General features: G+C 41.1%; 1 long non-coding RNA gene across 1 annotated transcript; it reads left to right on the plus strand.

The window, feature by feature from the left end:
• The first annotated feature begins 2,754 nt into the window (after window positions 1-2,754).
• On the plus strand, window positions 2,755-15,224 carry LOC141798277 (uncharacterized). Its single transcript, XR_012599138.1, has 3 exons — window positions 2,755-2,801; window positions 3,344-3,450; window positions 14,862-15,224. It is a non-coding gene; the product is annotated as an uncharacterized LOC141798277 (long non-coding RNA).
• Window positions 15,225-16,340: the final 1,116 nt, after the last annotated feature.

Genomic DNA, 16,340 nt, shown 5'->3' on the forward strand with positions numbered 1-16,340 from the left:
TTTTCCTTGAGAGTGAATTACTGATGCTTGAGTTTGACTGATTTATCTAAATGTTGACAAACTAGAAGGACGTGAAGCTGTCAGTCAGACAGTTTGTGAAAATGATGAAGACTGAAGAAAAAAGTAAAACAGATGTTTTTTCTCTGACTTAATGATATACTGTCTTCAAGAGCCTGACAATGTGTGGGAGGAATTTTCCTAAAAAAGAAAATAAAGTCTGTTACTGAGAGCATGAAGCAGGGAATAATGGAAAAACAAATGTGAAAACAAGGTTTTCATGATTTTTTTAAATTATTGTCCAACAAGAAAACAATGTTTTAATTGTAAGTAGCAAAAGTTGATACGAGACGACCATAATCTGTAGTAGCAGAGTCTCGCTGTCCTTTTCTCCCCAAGCTAACGTGATCTTTCTTTAATTTACCTGCAGCAGCTGAAGTAAAACACCCACAAGGTAGTAAAAGAAAAAGTACAAACAGAACAAAAACTCATCAACACTCTCAGAAAAAAAGTTTCTCTGGTGATCTGAACGTCTCTCTGTGGACTCACTGTCTCCGTCCATGGTGCTGAATGAAAGACTCCTCCACTGATTGTGTGTAACAGTAGCTGAGTTCAGTCCACAGTGGGCTCCCTGCCTGTGTGGTTAACCATCAGCTCTGTGAACTCCTCTAAAAGCACGGCTCCCTGCTCTTCATTGTTAGACTGGAGCCACACACCACGCTCTCAGTCAGCAGACAGAAAGAAGAGAGCACAGACTACAGAGCTCTGTCATTCTCCCTCTGTCAGTCACAGACCAGGAGACCCCAGCAGGTCTGACTGAGGCTGGTTCACTCAGACCTGCTGGGGGTCCAGGTCTGACTGAGGCTGGTTCACTCAGACCTGCTGGGGGTCCAGGTCTGACTGCGGCTGGTTCACTCAGACCTGCTGGGGGTCCAGGTCTGACTGAGGCTGGTTCACTCAGACCTGCTGGGGGTCCAGGTCTGACTGAGGCTGGTTCACTCAGACCTGCTGGGGGTCTAGTCCTGCTTTTGAATAGATTTTCAATTTGGTTTGATGCAAAGGCAAAATCCATCTCTGTGTTTTTAAAGTGTTTTAGACAAAAAAAAAGATGTGGTTGGAAACACATTATTAACACTTACCTGGATTTAACCTGGGCTCAGTCTTCACATTGATGAAGTCATCAAGTAGCATCATATCCAAAGAGCTTATATTACAGGTTCTACCTCAGGGTTGTAAATCTAACTTTGGTTTGGAGTCCCACTCGGATAAATTGTCTGTGTGCATTTTCAATGTGTATCGAGGCTGCAAATAGAAATAGTTGTATTGATTGGCTGGTCATCCATTGATTAAATGATCAAGAGTTGCACAACTCATGGTTCTTATGGAGCAATCTGCCTGTTAAAGTTGCACACTCATCTTTAATTGAAAATTTAGGCATGCAAGACAGAATGTGAGACAGGAAGTTAACCAAAGGAACATGGTCAGAGTTAGCAGCGCTGTTTGGTGAAAGATGGAGTAAGAAGACATGAGGAGGAGAAACAGATTAAATGTTCTGGGGTAAAGATTTGAAGATAAGGCTCTGACAATGGAAAATTCACACTGTGGGGTTAACTTTAGAATCTTAATGTGTCGATGATTGTTAACTCATAAAGAGAGATGTTCAACCAGCCCTCTCATTAAACATGAGCCTGTCAGTAATTCTCATGCGTTGCTGAGATTCTCCCATAATAATCAGGTTCTGCTTCACAGATGGTACAGGCTGCTCCTCTAATGTGGAGATGAACGTGTTGATCTGTGAAATCTTTCTTCACTAATCTCTGCATCAGTAGAAAGTCACACCTTTTACTGTTAGCTGTAACAGAAACACTGATGTCATCAATGTAAAGCATAATTTGTAATTTAATAGAGAATCTCACTCTCTGCAGCATCTGCTGTGTTGTCTCTAGTTGTTTGTAATCTGCTGAGTATAATGAGAATAACAGCTTTCTTTCACACTGAATCTGTCTTCCTCTGATTTATCATCACTGCTTTGTTTCAGAGAGAAGCTTTGTCAGAGTGAAAGGGGAGAAATTCATCAGACAAAAAACATCTGTTTTTACAGCAGCTCACAAAGGAGAGCTGAGAATATGAAAGAAATGCTTTGAAACCTGGAAAGTCTCCAGACGATGATAGAAGCTGATTTGTAACAACAACAGTTACTTTGGTTTGTCTCTGATTTATAGGATGTAAAATCATGTGATCAGTGAGAGTTTAATGTTTTTGTTCATGTTTCCTGAGGTTGAAGAATAAAACACATATCTAAACTACTGATGATTTAGCCTCTGTGAGAAGGAGAGTGCACTGATGAACTTCCTGTGATAATGAGAAACTTTAAAGTAAATATCAAAGAGAAATCTTTGTGAAAAGTTCAGATCGACCTGCGAGCTGTGTCTGATTCCACATGAAGTAAGTTTGAAACATGAGACCTGTCACAGTTTGTTCAGAGCTTTGTTCTCAGTTTGAGTGCATCAGCTGATGTTGGATCATCTGAAGTGATTAGTCTGGTGTTTTCATTAGTCTGCTCTGTCAGCTCTCTGGAGACTCTCACTTTAGGGAAAAACAGGTGGAAAAACAGAGACGAAGGGGAAAAAAGTGAAGTTTCAGTGAAAGAGCATCCTGTTGAAGCAACATGAACACCCCTCTAACTCTGCCTAACTTGGTACATCCCCTGGGAGCTCCTGCTCATGAACCAATCACAGCTTCTGCTCAGGTTGGGCGGTTCCTGGTTTAAACTGAGGAGCACAAACTCAGCAGAGCTCAGACAGGTGACAAACAATTGTTTCATTTCACTAACAGACAAGAAAAAACAACAAATAGAAACACATCCTGGATTATATTCCTTAATCTCACTCTTTTTATGTCATTATTTAACCTTTATTTGACCTGTGATTGAGAAAGAATCAAAGATGATCATGGAGGCCTGAGTCCAGTCATGAAAGGCAAACACAGACCCCACACTAACCCACCACCTCAGCTGGTTTCCTTTAATTATTCAAGTGAATGGATGTGAAACATGTTGGAGTCAAACTGTGAATCTTCCTGTTTAATCCTCACATTAAAACTTCTCCCACTGACTGGAGAGGATTTCTCCTCTGTTTGATTTGCTGCAGGGAAAATGTGGATCATTGAGCTCTGCAGGCCTGTTTGTGTCGCCCCTTTGCTTTGAAATGATTCTTACCCACTTTTTATCACCATGGCAGCGTTGGGACAAATATCCTCTGTAATTCCAGCTTCAATCCCTGATTATGGTTTTGATGATGTCAGAGATCAAGTCTCTAACAGTCTGTCTCTTCTTTGTCTCTTTTAGGTAAGAGCGCTGATGGCGTGCTGACTGTGACTTCCTGTTTGAGTGTGTGTGATGTGTCGGCTGGATTACAAAGCGAAGCTCCTGCAGTACAGAGGTCTTCACTGACAGTAAGAAACGCTCTGATATTTGGTTTAAATGTTTCAGATGAGCTGAGATGGAGAGCTGATGGAGTGTGTGTTGGTGTGTTTTGACTCTCTGCCTCTCTGGACCTGCTGCTGATTCACGTTGTGACTTCAGTTCATAAAGAGGGATTGAAACCTCACTCAGGGACCATTCTTTCAGGGATGGTTTCACATGTTGTTATGTTGTTGTGATGCTCTTTAAACAGAGAGGCTTGTTCAAGGAAAAGTTCAGGAACAGGAAGAGGCAGAGAAGAGAGGTGTGTTTACAGATGGTGTGTGTGGCTGTGTGTGTTCTCATGTCTGCTTTTTGGTTTGTTGGTGTGTGTTGTTGTGTGATCTTGCTGCAGATGTTTCACCCTATGTTATAGTTTGATTGTAGAGTGTGTGACAGTCAAATCTCTGACAGTGTGTCCTTCATACACACTGACTGAAACAAAGCAGCTGAATGAAAATGTGTTTTTGTTGAATGTTGGAGCCACTTGAAGCTGATGAAACCTGAATCGTTGCTGTTCTCTGTTCCTCTTTGAACCTGTTGATGCTTCTCCTGACGTGGTTGATTCTGGAGGATTGTAAAGACTGTGACGTGTCTGTAACAGACTCATCTTGAAGCAGAAATCAAACTGATGGCTTTCCACTGGACTGTATGCTCAGGTTTTGAGTCCAGCACAGTGTGAACTGGCACACAGACTCTCCACCTGTTAACTGAAGTGATTTAGTTCCTCTGACACTAAACAACAAACATGGAGATGGAAGGAGGCAGCAGATGAACAGTGAGCAAATGAATCTTAATGTTCAGATGTTAAAATGATCTCAGCTCTTTTTACTGACGTGCTCAGAGAAATAAAGTCAGCAGCTCTCTGTGTTTAGTCTGTGCTGGTGTGAAGAACGCTCTCTGTAACTGATCTCTGACCCTCTGTGAGGAGCTGAGCTCAAACACAGACACTAATTCACTTTATTGTTGCTTTGTTGACAAGTTTGAGTCCAACAGCAGCAGCAGCTTCTACACAGAACAACAAACTGCTCAAATGTGTCTCTGCTGAGGCTTCATTGGAAAACAATTTGATTTCATGGCTCTCCAGATCACAAGGTTACAGACACAGAGTGAGTGTTTGTGTCCACTCAGCTTTAAACAAACGTGTGTGTGTGTGTTCCTGTGCGACACTCTTCACTTTGTGCTCTCTCAGACAGCAGAGAGGTCAGATGAGTGAGCAGCAGGGCAGCAGGCGTCAGATGAAAAGCCTCTCTCTGCTGGAAGCAGCAGTGAGCTCGTTAAGGCTGAGCAGCAGGTGAAGCTCGTTAACAATCAGTGACCTCACCTGGAAACATGCAGCTGGAACAGAGGCCACAGCACAGAGCTAAAGGAAAACTCCTCCTACACCTTTACATTCAGAGCTCATTAAAAACAGTCTCTAGCTGATCCATCTGCTCTTCATCTTCTTCTTTGATGCTGTGTATTAAACCTGGTTATTGTGTTATAAGTGTGTAAACTCTTCAGGATTCATCCTCTGAGCCTGTGTAGAGTCACTTTATGAGGATAACAACAACTACCTCATAGAAAACCTGAACCAGAGCAGCTCCATTCAGCACATCATCAACTGTGGTCTGTGTGAATGTCTCTAACTCTGATCTCTCAGAGGTCAGAGGTCAGGATGTTTGATCAAAGATCTTCAGATAGAGAGATGTCCCACTCTGTGAAGATTTGACCTCACAGGTTCACTGTGACATTACAAGAATAATTACTGACATTCTTCAGAGCTCTTCACACTCTCAGGCTGACTCTGGATCACTCTGACTCTGTCATTTTCTTTTCTCTGTCTTTTTTTATTCATCTCTACAACCCTCACCCTGAGACAAGTCAGAGCAGGAACCTCTGTTTGAGTGGATTTTCCTTTAAGGTGTAATATAGTTATCAGTGAGTGGACCCTTTGCTTTAATATATTTCATTCTTTCATTGAACAGATAAAGTGATGGTGTTTTCAGACCTCTGAAGACCCCCTGGTGTCCCCTCAGGATCTCTTGGTTTAATTGTTTTCTGTAGATTTCCAGAACACATTGTTTTAAATAAGCAACACGTTTTAATCTGCACAGCTCACACATTTATAACATGAGGAAGAAAATCTGTGGATCCTGAACTGGAGGTTTTCTTGCTGACAGCTGGATCTCAGAGTTCACTGTGGGCTGTGGATTAACTATGAATGAGGACACCCAGGGGTGAGAAGCTTTGAACCTTGTGTTCAGTCAAAGAGCTGAGTGGGCTGGAGTTTGTGAGCTGAATATGAATTTTCTGTCTCAGAGTTGATAGTAATGAAGTGTTTTTATCTTTTTTTCTTGACATATTCCTTAAAGGGAGACATTTTTAGCTGTTGTATTAAAGTAGACCATAGATTTTAGAGTTGTAGAGACTCCCAGGCTCACTTTCTTCTTCTGATGCTGTTAAAACTGATTTAGATAAAAAGGTAATTGAACATTTAGTCTCTTTCCACTACATGAAGCTTTAACCAACATGATGAGTGTTTGCAGACAGGTGTGTGTTGGACCTCTATCTGCAGACTAATGTGAGGCGTTGTCAGGGGAAAGGCTGTCAAAGAGAACAGATGGACGATCACTGACTTCTATTGTGATGTTGGTGCAGACTGCTCAGTCTCTGTTAAAGAGGTCACATGTTTCCATGCTGTGTACAGCTCCACTGAGCCACAGGTGGATTCAGTCAGGACTTTTAGACCTCAGTGATAATGAATGAATGTGGAGGCCAAAGCAGCCCTCATCAACATGAAACAGTTTGACTTCTCTAACTGTTGAACAGACTTCATTTCTCATCACATTTATTTCCTGTTTCCTCTGAACCTTTGTGTTGGTTCTGCTGCGTGTTGCTGCTGCCTCATTATAATGAACACAGCTCTCTGTCCTCTGAGTCTGAAAAACAAACCAGCTGTGAGAAACCAGGAGAACAGACATGAACTCACCTGAAACAGTCGACCTGGACCAAGGCTTCATTTGTTCAAGTCTCAAAGAGGGAAACAACAGATGATGACGAGCAGAGCAACATGATGATGAGATGTGAAGCTTCCTGCAGTTAAAGTGAACTTTTTAATGTCTGTGCCCACCATACCTGGCTCTGCTCCTTCCTTGTTTGGTTTATTTCTGGGATTCTCGTTTGGTTGTGATTTTCATCCTCTGCTCGCTCTGTCAAACAAACAGAAACTCTGTTTTTCTTTTCACTCTGTAGAAACAAGTGAATTCACTAGAAGCTGACATTTGCGGTGGTGTTAAACTACACTAAAGAACACACTTCATGTTCACTGCAGTCTTGCAGACAGTGCTTTCCTTTTGTTAGCAACTAGCTATGTACCCACCGTCAACTTTTGTTGCCGCTCATAGAAATAAGCCCATGAACAAAAAATATCTATCCCAGGTACAATTTTTTGGTGGAGGGTTACTGTAGAGACTTAAATGATTTAATATTTATAGAAATGTTTGGGGGTAAATTGTAAGAAATGTATGAAAATGTCTCTTTCTAGGACAATCTGAAGGAGTACGAAACAGATGATGTCATGTGACAGGAACCACTTGGGAAATATTTTCTATAAACCAAAATCGTTGTTTAATTTGTCTACCAGCATTAAAGTGGAAAAAGTTGCAGAAGTAATGCTGAGATTTTTTATTGTGAGTAGAAAATGACAGTGATAGACTTCAGCAACAATTGTTGCCAGTGGGGCAAAACAGGTTAACATCAGACATGGAGATAGTAAGAGTATGACGTGTTTCTGCCTCATAATTTAACTGATGCACCTCACAGATATTAGAAATAACATCCAGTATACAAACCTGCATAAACCTCCACTGTCTGAGAAAAGGAGTGTTGAGGAGGAAGAAGAGCTCCTGGAGGAGTTCAGCTCTTTGTTCACCATGATTTAACTCAAGCAGTTTATCCAGAAGTGAAAGGTCGTTCCACAGAGCAACGAGCCCTCACATGAGAGAGTCATGAAACCATTACAGAGCTGGAGAAAGATGCTCCCTGGAGAGATCATTACAGGACTTTAACACAGACTGGCAGTTTGTTTGTTGGGTTGTTGTTTCCATCTCTGAGCTCTGGATGAAGTGAGGAACCAAACCGTTTTGGAGACGTCTCTTTGTCCACTTTGTTTCATTGAGTTACAGAAGTGATGTGACAGAAATGTGTAAATGTAAAACAGCTTTTAGTTCTCACTGATGGACTTTGTCTGTTTCTCTGCTCTGAATGTTTGAACCAGCCTGATGTTGACCTGAATCCATGAACTTTGGACTCACCCTGAGCTCAGCTAAAGCCATTAGCTCTTTATTGACGGTTCTCACTGATTCTCACAGGAAACGAGTGAAACTCAGCATCACCTGATGAGTGCTGCAGCTCCCTGATGGACAGGAAGAGAGGTGCAGAGAGGGATTGTGGGAGGCAGGAGTTGACAGGAAGAATGGAGGGATGAGAGGAGGGAGGGATGAAAGAGTTCAATGTGAGGAGGAGCATTCAGCATCATATTGTTTCAGACTCACAGACAGAATCCAGCAGCCTGAGGGCTTCACATTTCATTTCTTTAGCAAAGAGGAGAGAGATTATTTAAAGACTTCTGTTTTTATCTGTTTTCTCTGAGAGAGAGCTGGAAACATCACCTCCAGTTCTTATTGTTGAATCTGTGAGCAGCTGACGGCCTTTGTGTCAGAGTTTACTGTTTGAAATGTCTCAACACGTTTCTTCATGGTCAGAGTAAGATCTGTCAGACTGATTCTCTGATTTATTTCTCTCCTTTATGTTTGGGTCTCAGTGAGTTTGTTGGAGCAGAAAGAAAAGGCTCAGGAACAGAAATCCTGAGCTCTTGTGGTGGAGTTACGTCTGTGCAGCTCTTCCTGCTGAGAGGGTTTGAGAGCAAACGTCCTGATGATAGAGACGGGTCTTCATACACACTTTGTGAAAGACAAAAGGTTCACTCTCTGTTTGCTGTTTGACATCACGGTCTGTAGATATAACCTGGTGTGTGTGTGTGTGTGTTTGAGTTTGTGTGTGAGTGTGTGTGATCCTGGTTGTGTCAGGAAAGGCTCAATGAGTGGATGTGTCCGACACAGAGGTGAGGAGAGACACAGCAGGCAGGAGGCCAGGAGAGAGCAACACTACACAATCCACTGACAAAGTTACACACACACACACTTCTACACACACACACTGCTACACACACTCATTCTGTGATGTTGCCAGAAGTCTCTGAGCTGAAACAGCCTCTGGTCTTGTCTTGGCACAGGGAGCAGTGAGTCCCAGCAGGAGAGGTCAGGATGAGATCAGAGAAGGAGAGAAGAGTCAGAATCTGTCTCAAAGCTCAGGTTACAGACTGGACGCTGTTTCTGGGAATTTAGTCCTTATTTGATCAGACAGCGTAAGGGGGACATAAAATGTGGGTGGACAGAGGGGGTGACTTTCTCTGAATCATCCCAGGATGAGGAATTAATCCTACAACTGGAGACATAAGGACTGTAGCTTCTTGATACAAGGTGTCTGCTCTACCAGCTGAGCCAAACCAGGACCACTACAGGAAGGAGGTCCAGACCTGCTGACATGTTGTTGTGGAGCTGAGTCCAGCTGAGAGATGAGTGACTAAAAAGCCTGAAGCTTTACTCCTCACTGATTATTTCACCTTCAGAGGTGATATGAGCATCAGAACAGTGTTTGCTGCAGTGTCTTTAAACCCTGGATGTGTGATTAGTCCAGAGGTCTGCTCCTCTCTGGAGGAGCTGAAGTGTAAATGTTCATCTTAATACCTGTGATCCTGCTGAGCCCTGAGGGAGCAGCATTAAAGAGAGGCTGAGACAGAGCCTCAATAAAGAGGACACACAAAGCTGCTCCTCAGGAAACATGATGCTTATTGATTTGACATCAGCTGGACCACAAAGTGTTTACAGACTCAGAATGACTGTGAAGTCTCTAAACCAAAAACATGATCAGTGTTGGAGACAAATGGATTTAATGAGGACTCTGATATGTGAAAAGCAGCAGAGCCCACAGGAGGTCAGATCTGAACTGGTCCCTTTTTAAATGTGGGTGAAGAGGCTGATTGAATTCCTCATAACAGTGGAGCTCATGAAGAACAGGCTGCTGTGGGAGTCAGCACACACTGACAGACTGATGTGTGTTTCCAAACTGCTCATGTTGGTCGTTGACCTGGACTCAGTCAGTCTCTCTCTGCTGCGGGACACATTTCAACATCTTTCACTGGTATCTACATTTTTACAAACAAGCTGCTCAGCATCAGCTGGAAAAGATGAGTCCCTGAATAAATCTTTAGAGCTCAGTGTGTGGAAACATCTGAGGTTACAGCAGCCGTCTGTGTAAACACATTAACTCTGATAGGGAGGATTCACAGGGAGAGTGTGCAGGTGGAGGGGAGCGTTTTACACACACACATTATGACAGCGTGTCTGAAAATGTGTCTGAGAGCTGAGGAAAAATAAGAGTCCTTTAGTTTCTGAGTTTACTCACAAACATGTTTATCAATCAGCTTCAGCTCCACTTTCCTGATCTGATGTAGTTTCACTGACTCCAACCTGACAGATCCATGTTCACAGCATCAGGACAGAACAGCAGTCTGAGCCTCTGGATCTCAGGGATGAAGACATTTAATACGTAGAAAAACAAACTGTCACATGTCAGATCTTCTCAGAGCAGTCAGCAGTTTGAGTCTGATCCAGGATTAGTTCTTTTTACACTCAGCTGAAGGTCCTGCTCTAGGAGGAAACAGAGACACAGTCATGGAGCTATCAGGTATCAGGGATGTTGAGTCATTTTGAAACAGACATATCAACGTGAGCGCGCTGCAGACAAACAAATACAGACACCAGCTACTTTAAACTATACATACCCTGTCACATCTTTCTAAAGCTGGGCATACACTGTGAGATTGTTGGCTCCTTTTAAGCTGATTTGCCGCTCGTGTGTCTGTGTTTGGATCAGGCTGAATTTCAGCTCAGTCGTGTGTGGTTCTTTGTGTATTGTATGTGGGGTAATGAGGAGAGATGATCACCTCACAACGTGCTCCCGATCACAAATCCATTGATCGCATGGAAATCAAACATGTTTGAAATCCTGGTCGCTCCTCTGTGAAGGTATCACACAGAAGCAGCAGTACCACGAGCTGACTTGCCTCAACCTCTCACATAGAGCATGCTCCATCTCTGAAGTGACGTCTACAGCTAGAAGAAGTTGGTCTTAAGTTCAATTTGGCTGTCGCTGCTTACCTTCTATTTTCAATGAGGAATTTAGAGACTGTATCGCCCATGTCTGCTCAGCCAATTATTTGTCTATACACATCTTTTTTTTTTGTTGTTGTCTCTTCACACAGAATGGCACAAATTGCCAAGGCAGTGCGTTTGTTTTTGTTGACCATCTTCGGTGTGCGTCTCCCACTTTCTTTTTTTTTTTTTTTTCTCCTCCTCCTATTGACGTTGCAGAGCTGGATACAAGAGTCCAGCTTCCAAAGGCCATAGAAGAAGAAGGATACAGAGTCCGACATGTGTACGTTTAGTGTGAGCAGTGAAGTCACATCAGAACATCGGGTTGTATAGTGTGACGACATGATTTGTGGGCTGTGAACTTTCAAACTCAGCGATCAAGTCGTGCAGTTTCAGATGGAGTTGCAGTCAAACGATTGAAAATATCACACGGTGGATGTCTGGCTTCAGTTAGATAGGCCTCAGGTCTCCTTTTATTGTTCTGTCTCCAGAAACAAACTGAGTCATTTCCCTGTGGACAAACAATTACTTTATCAAAGATTAGATCTATAAAATACTATTTTCAGAGTATGATGTTAAAATACCGAAAGTTTTGCCTTAAGTCTCCTTCCATAGAAATCAGAACCTGTGAAACCCACACCAAGTACTTTATTACAAAAAAAAGTACACTTTTTTCCCCCAATTATATAAATGAATATTTTTAAATCTTACAAAATGACAGCGATATTTTTCATTGTTAATATATCAGACATAGACAGATAAAATAAAATATGTTAAAACAGGAAACACATTTGAACCATTTCAGTATTCAACCTCTGACTGTGTGTGAGCTGCATGAAGAGTGGAGCTGTGACACTTAAACAAAGTTAAAAAGTTTAAAAGTTACATCTACTCCACACACTGTCATGATCAGACATCTGTCAGAGCGACAGGAGACAGAAATAAGGAGCAGAGGAGTGTCAGAGAGTCAGGCTCAGAGGAAACAAAGGGGAGATTTTCTCCTTGACTCATGTTATCAGTTTTCCTCTGTGTTGATCAATAAACTGCTGTTATCCTGTTATTGTTACACAGATTAGAGCACAGTGCTGGTTTCTGATGAGTGGTTTCGCACAGCTCTTTGAACTGCATTATGGGATACTTTAAGCCCACTCCTCAGTATTTATCCCTGAGCATTAAAACAGCGTCACAGAGTGGAGGACAGACTTTATAGTGAATATTAAATGGATGATGCAGCGATGGATCATATTAGACACAGCAGTGGAGTGCTCTGAGATAGAGGTCTGCATGGAGATGACAGTGTTCACACTGTTACAGTTTGTGCTGTAATATGAGGGATATGATGGATCCATTAGAGTCTAAAAGTCTGACATTTAGAGAGGAGGTGAAAAAGGTCATTTATGACTTAAACCCACTGCCTCTCAACAACAAACACATACACACACAGGATTTATGTTGTTCAGTTTTAGAGGATTGTAAACTGATTTTATAAACTGCAGGAGGAGTAAGAACAGACACACAGAGGAAAACTAAAACTAAAGAGAATTAAACGTCTCTATCAGATAAAGCTTTTTGAACATAAATGTAGCTCTAGACTTAACACAACCCACAGCTCGTCTGTGTTTTATGGATGTAGAGAAGAGATTTAACTGCTGAGGATAAACAGCAAATCATGTGATAAACACACAATGACTTCGAGTTTTATAGAGATGTTAGTTTTTATTTTTGTCAGCTCAGTCTGTCTCTAAAACTCATCCAGTTTTCTCTTAATTAGATGCAGCTGCTCGTTAAGACAGATATCTAATCAGCCAATCAGGTTGCAGCAACTCAGTCCATGAAAACATGATGAAAGAGTGAAGAAGAGGTTTAACTGTTGTTTCATCAAACCTGTCGTCAGACTAAATGTACAGTCAGAAACTCTCTCTGAAGAGGTTTTATTTATTTTTATTTATTCATTTTTTTTCATCAGTGTCTTTGCTGCTCAGGAATAAAAAAAGGAAAATCAGTTTGCTTCCAAAAGTTGATGTATTTTGAGTTTCAGCCTGAAATTATCCAGATGATTTTACTTTTCAAAATACTGAACACAGAGGGTTTAGACATCACAGATGTAAAACTAAGGCTGACTCCACTGTGTAATATCTCATTTATCATTTATACAGTTACAAAGGACGGTGCAGCTCCAACCCAATCAATTTCTTAATACATGAAAGAATTGTGGTAAAATATTGATCAGTTATGTCTCACTGCAAGCACAGAGCTTTGGCTACAGTGGTTAAAAATGTTCTGAGTCTGTTTTAGTTTCCCCTTAAACAATCAGCATCTTCATCAGCAACAATTTTTTCGAGCTGTCCATGAATTATTAAATCTACATCACAGGAAGTTCTGCTCCACCAGTTTGTTTTGTTTTCAGAAACCAGGAATCTGAGTTTTCTTGGAATAATCCAGCTGGATTGAGACCTTTGACCCTGTGAGACCCTCACAAATACATATTTCATACCTGAACTCCAGATGATCTGGAGGTGACTGAAGGAATAAAAACCATGCACACAGCCCCAAACACACCTGAGCTGAGGAGGCAGCATCCAGTCTGTTGTTCCAGCAGCTCAGACGCTGTGATGGGATTAATGGTTCATGATTCATGTCTGTAGTTTCCTCATCAGTGAACGCAGCTTGAGTCCTGTGGTGCAGTGTTTGGTAAACTGAGGTTTTTAATTATAGCAGACATTTCTAGATGACTTCCAGCTGCAGGCTTTCAGTCTCTCCATAATTCATCCTCTGCTGACAAACAGGTGCTGTGTTCAGATGTCAGGCAGCTTTGTGTTGGTTAGTGTGAGTGAGGGTGGGAGGTGAGTCATGTGTTCATAGGGTTTGTTCTCAGTGGATCATGAAATAAGGTCACTGTGTGTAACTTTACAACTTTAAAAAGTTGTTTCAGTGTCAGTCAAGTCTGGAGATGATGTCACACTTTGATTTAGTCTTTCTTACTTTCATTTCAAATAATAGTCAGATTTAATCTCCTCTAATTTGAGATCCAGATGTGTCACAGTGGGATGATGATGATGATGATGTGATGATGATGGCTTCAGATTTTTCATCAGTCTGTCTTTTTAATGGAGGCTGTAATGGTTGGACTCTCAGTCTAGGTCTGTGTGAAGAGGACACTTCTATGATTCACTGGTTAGAGCAGTGAAAACTAAAGTTAAACTCACTCAGAGTGATCCAGACTCCTGAACTCAGTGAGTCTGCCAAAACTGATCCAGGATCAGATCTTTGTTTTTCCACAGTTAGTGTGTTTAACGCTTCTTCTCACCACATGAAAGTCTGTGTCTGAAGCAAGAGCTGATTCAAAAAGAGATTGAAGCTTTAATCAAGTTTTCTTTTGTCGTCATATTGCTTTAACTTTATTTTTTTTTAGTGAAAATGAAGCTGAAGGCCTTTTTTTCTTGTCTGTTGTCGTCCAGCATGCTAATGGCTAACAGCTGTAGCTCTGTGCATGGTTTCTGTTCGGTAAAGCTAACAGGATTTACCATCAGTATGTTTTAAAGACACAGAGATACAGAGAATATTAGCATAGAGAATTTCTCCCTTTAGGAAAGAGTCCTTGATCAATTGTTGTTAAAAATAAATGATTTTAAGCCTTGATGTTGAACAGACTCATAATTAACTCTGCAGGGACAGTTTGAACATCTAAGACTTCAACTCCAGCAACAGTTTTCTCTTTGACTTTGAAAAAGATGATTACAGACTTTGACCATCTCAGTCTGTTGTGTTTTCTTTGATCTACCACAGAAATAAGTTGAATGTTTCCACACGGTGTTTTTATCTGAGCTCATGGCTGGATGCTAAATCACTGATCCAGATGTTTGAAAAGATAAATGTTGATGATTCTGTGGCTCAGCTGTCAGACTCCTGAGTCTAAAGTGAGAATCAGAGAAACAGCGTGAACTATTGTGAGTCTTTGATCCAAACTGTGTTCTCTGTGTTCACTCATTAGCAGAAAGGCTTTGTGTTGGTAGATGAAGATGAATTATTCTGAAAGACTTTTGTTGGTGAGAGCACAGAGCAGCTCTTTACTGTGGGCTTCAAAGTCAAACAGGATGACTTCTTGGAGCGCCTCCTTACATAACGCTCTCTGCCTCTCACACACACAGAATGAAGCAGCTGCTGCCCCTGGAGATCTGACACCACTGGGACTCGCTTGTTTCACGGAGCCACAGAGTTCTCACAAATGTGTCAGTTGTTGCTCGACTCTCTACAGAGCTCATTTTCATCAAAGCAGAGCTCAGATCTGACGTCCCTTTAATTTAGAGCAGACACTTTCACACAAACATGAGAGCTACAGATTTAACTGTGGTGTGAAAGTGTGTTCTGGGTTTGATCTGAAGCTGGACTGAAATGTTTGCTTCATAAAACACTTCACGGAGAAGAAGAGGATTTTCTTCACTGAAGTTCAAAAAGACATGAGTGAAACTCTTTATGTAACAACTATGTTTCCAAATGTACGTCCATGCAAGGCGACACGGAACATTTTTTTGTTTTTCCTTTTTGTTACATTTTAAACAGATGTCAGGTTGTTTCATCATCTCATTTATTCACATCGTCCATGTTTTTCTTCAATGCTGCAGAAACCCAAACAGCGTTTCATTCCATCTTCAGTGAAGTGTTTCATCTCTTCATCTGTTTGATAAGTTTTGATTTCAGCTTTGGACGCTTGTTGCATGACTCTCACATTTAGCTTTTAAAGGAGGAGTTGAGTTGAAATGAGACCAAAACATTTCCATGATGATTTTCTTCACTGCATTGATCATGATGCAGGAGCAGAATCTGTTGAAGTGGAGAAGAGAGGACCTCTGACCCTCTCTTTCACTGCTTCTCTCCTTTTTCTGAACTCGTGCTCAGCTTTTCATGTTTTTCATTTTTAATTCAGACTCAGGTCACAGGTTCATGAGCTTCTCCTCATGGTTACAGTGACTGAGTTGAGACTTTAGTGTTGATCTTCAGGTTTAGTTTGGAGAACACAGAACACACTGATGAAATAACTGAGGTAAATGTTGGAATAATTAAATGATCCCTGTTCATGGGCAGTGTTGGGAAAATTTCTTCAAAAGAAAAATAATTAACTGTAGTAGAAAAGTAGTGGAATGAGTGAGGCATTACTCCTTCATAAACGCAATTAGTCACTAGGCAAAGAAATTAATGTGTTTCTTTGAAAAAAAAAAAAAAAAAAAACTTCAATTAAAGAAAAAAAAAAGTTTTTAAGTAGTTTTTTTTTTTTTTTTTTTTTTTTTTTCTGGGGCATCATTTTAACATGTATGTTCTTGCCATTTACATCTATGACGTTGAAGTAGAGTCTGTGTACTTCCATCCTTAAAACACCAGTATTAACCTCACAGAGCGCTCTGGACTCGCACATATTAACACAGGTATCTGTGTGATATTTGTTGCTGAAAAGTTTACTGAAGCATCAGCTCTCTGTTAAAAAACATGTCAACATGGTTGTTTCCACTATCATAACTTGAACCTGAACTCTGTATCAGGCATAAAAATATTTTCAGATATAATGCGATATAGATAGATAGATAGATAGATAGATAGATAGATAGATAGATAGATAGATAGATAGATAGATA

This window comes from Halichoeres trimaculatus, unplaced genomic scaffold (assembly GCF_033239565.1).
Source record: "Halichoeres trimaculatus isolate MK-OKI-2021-1 unplaced genomic scaffold, fHalTri1.1 fHalTri1_scaffold_9, whole genome shotgun sequence".
Classification (NCBI taxonomy): domain Eukaryota; kingdom Metazoa; phylum Chordata; class Actinopteri; order Labriformes; family Labridae; genus Halichoeres; species Halichoeres trimaculatus.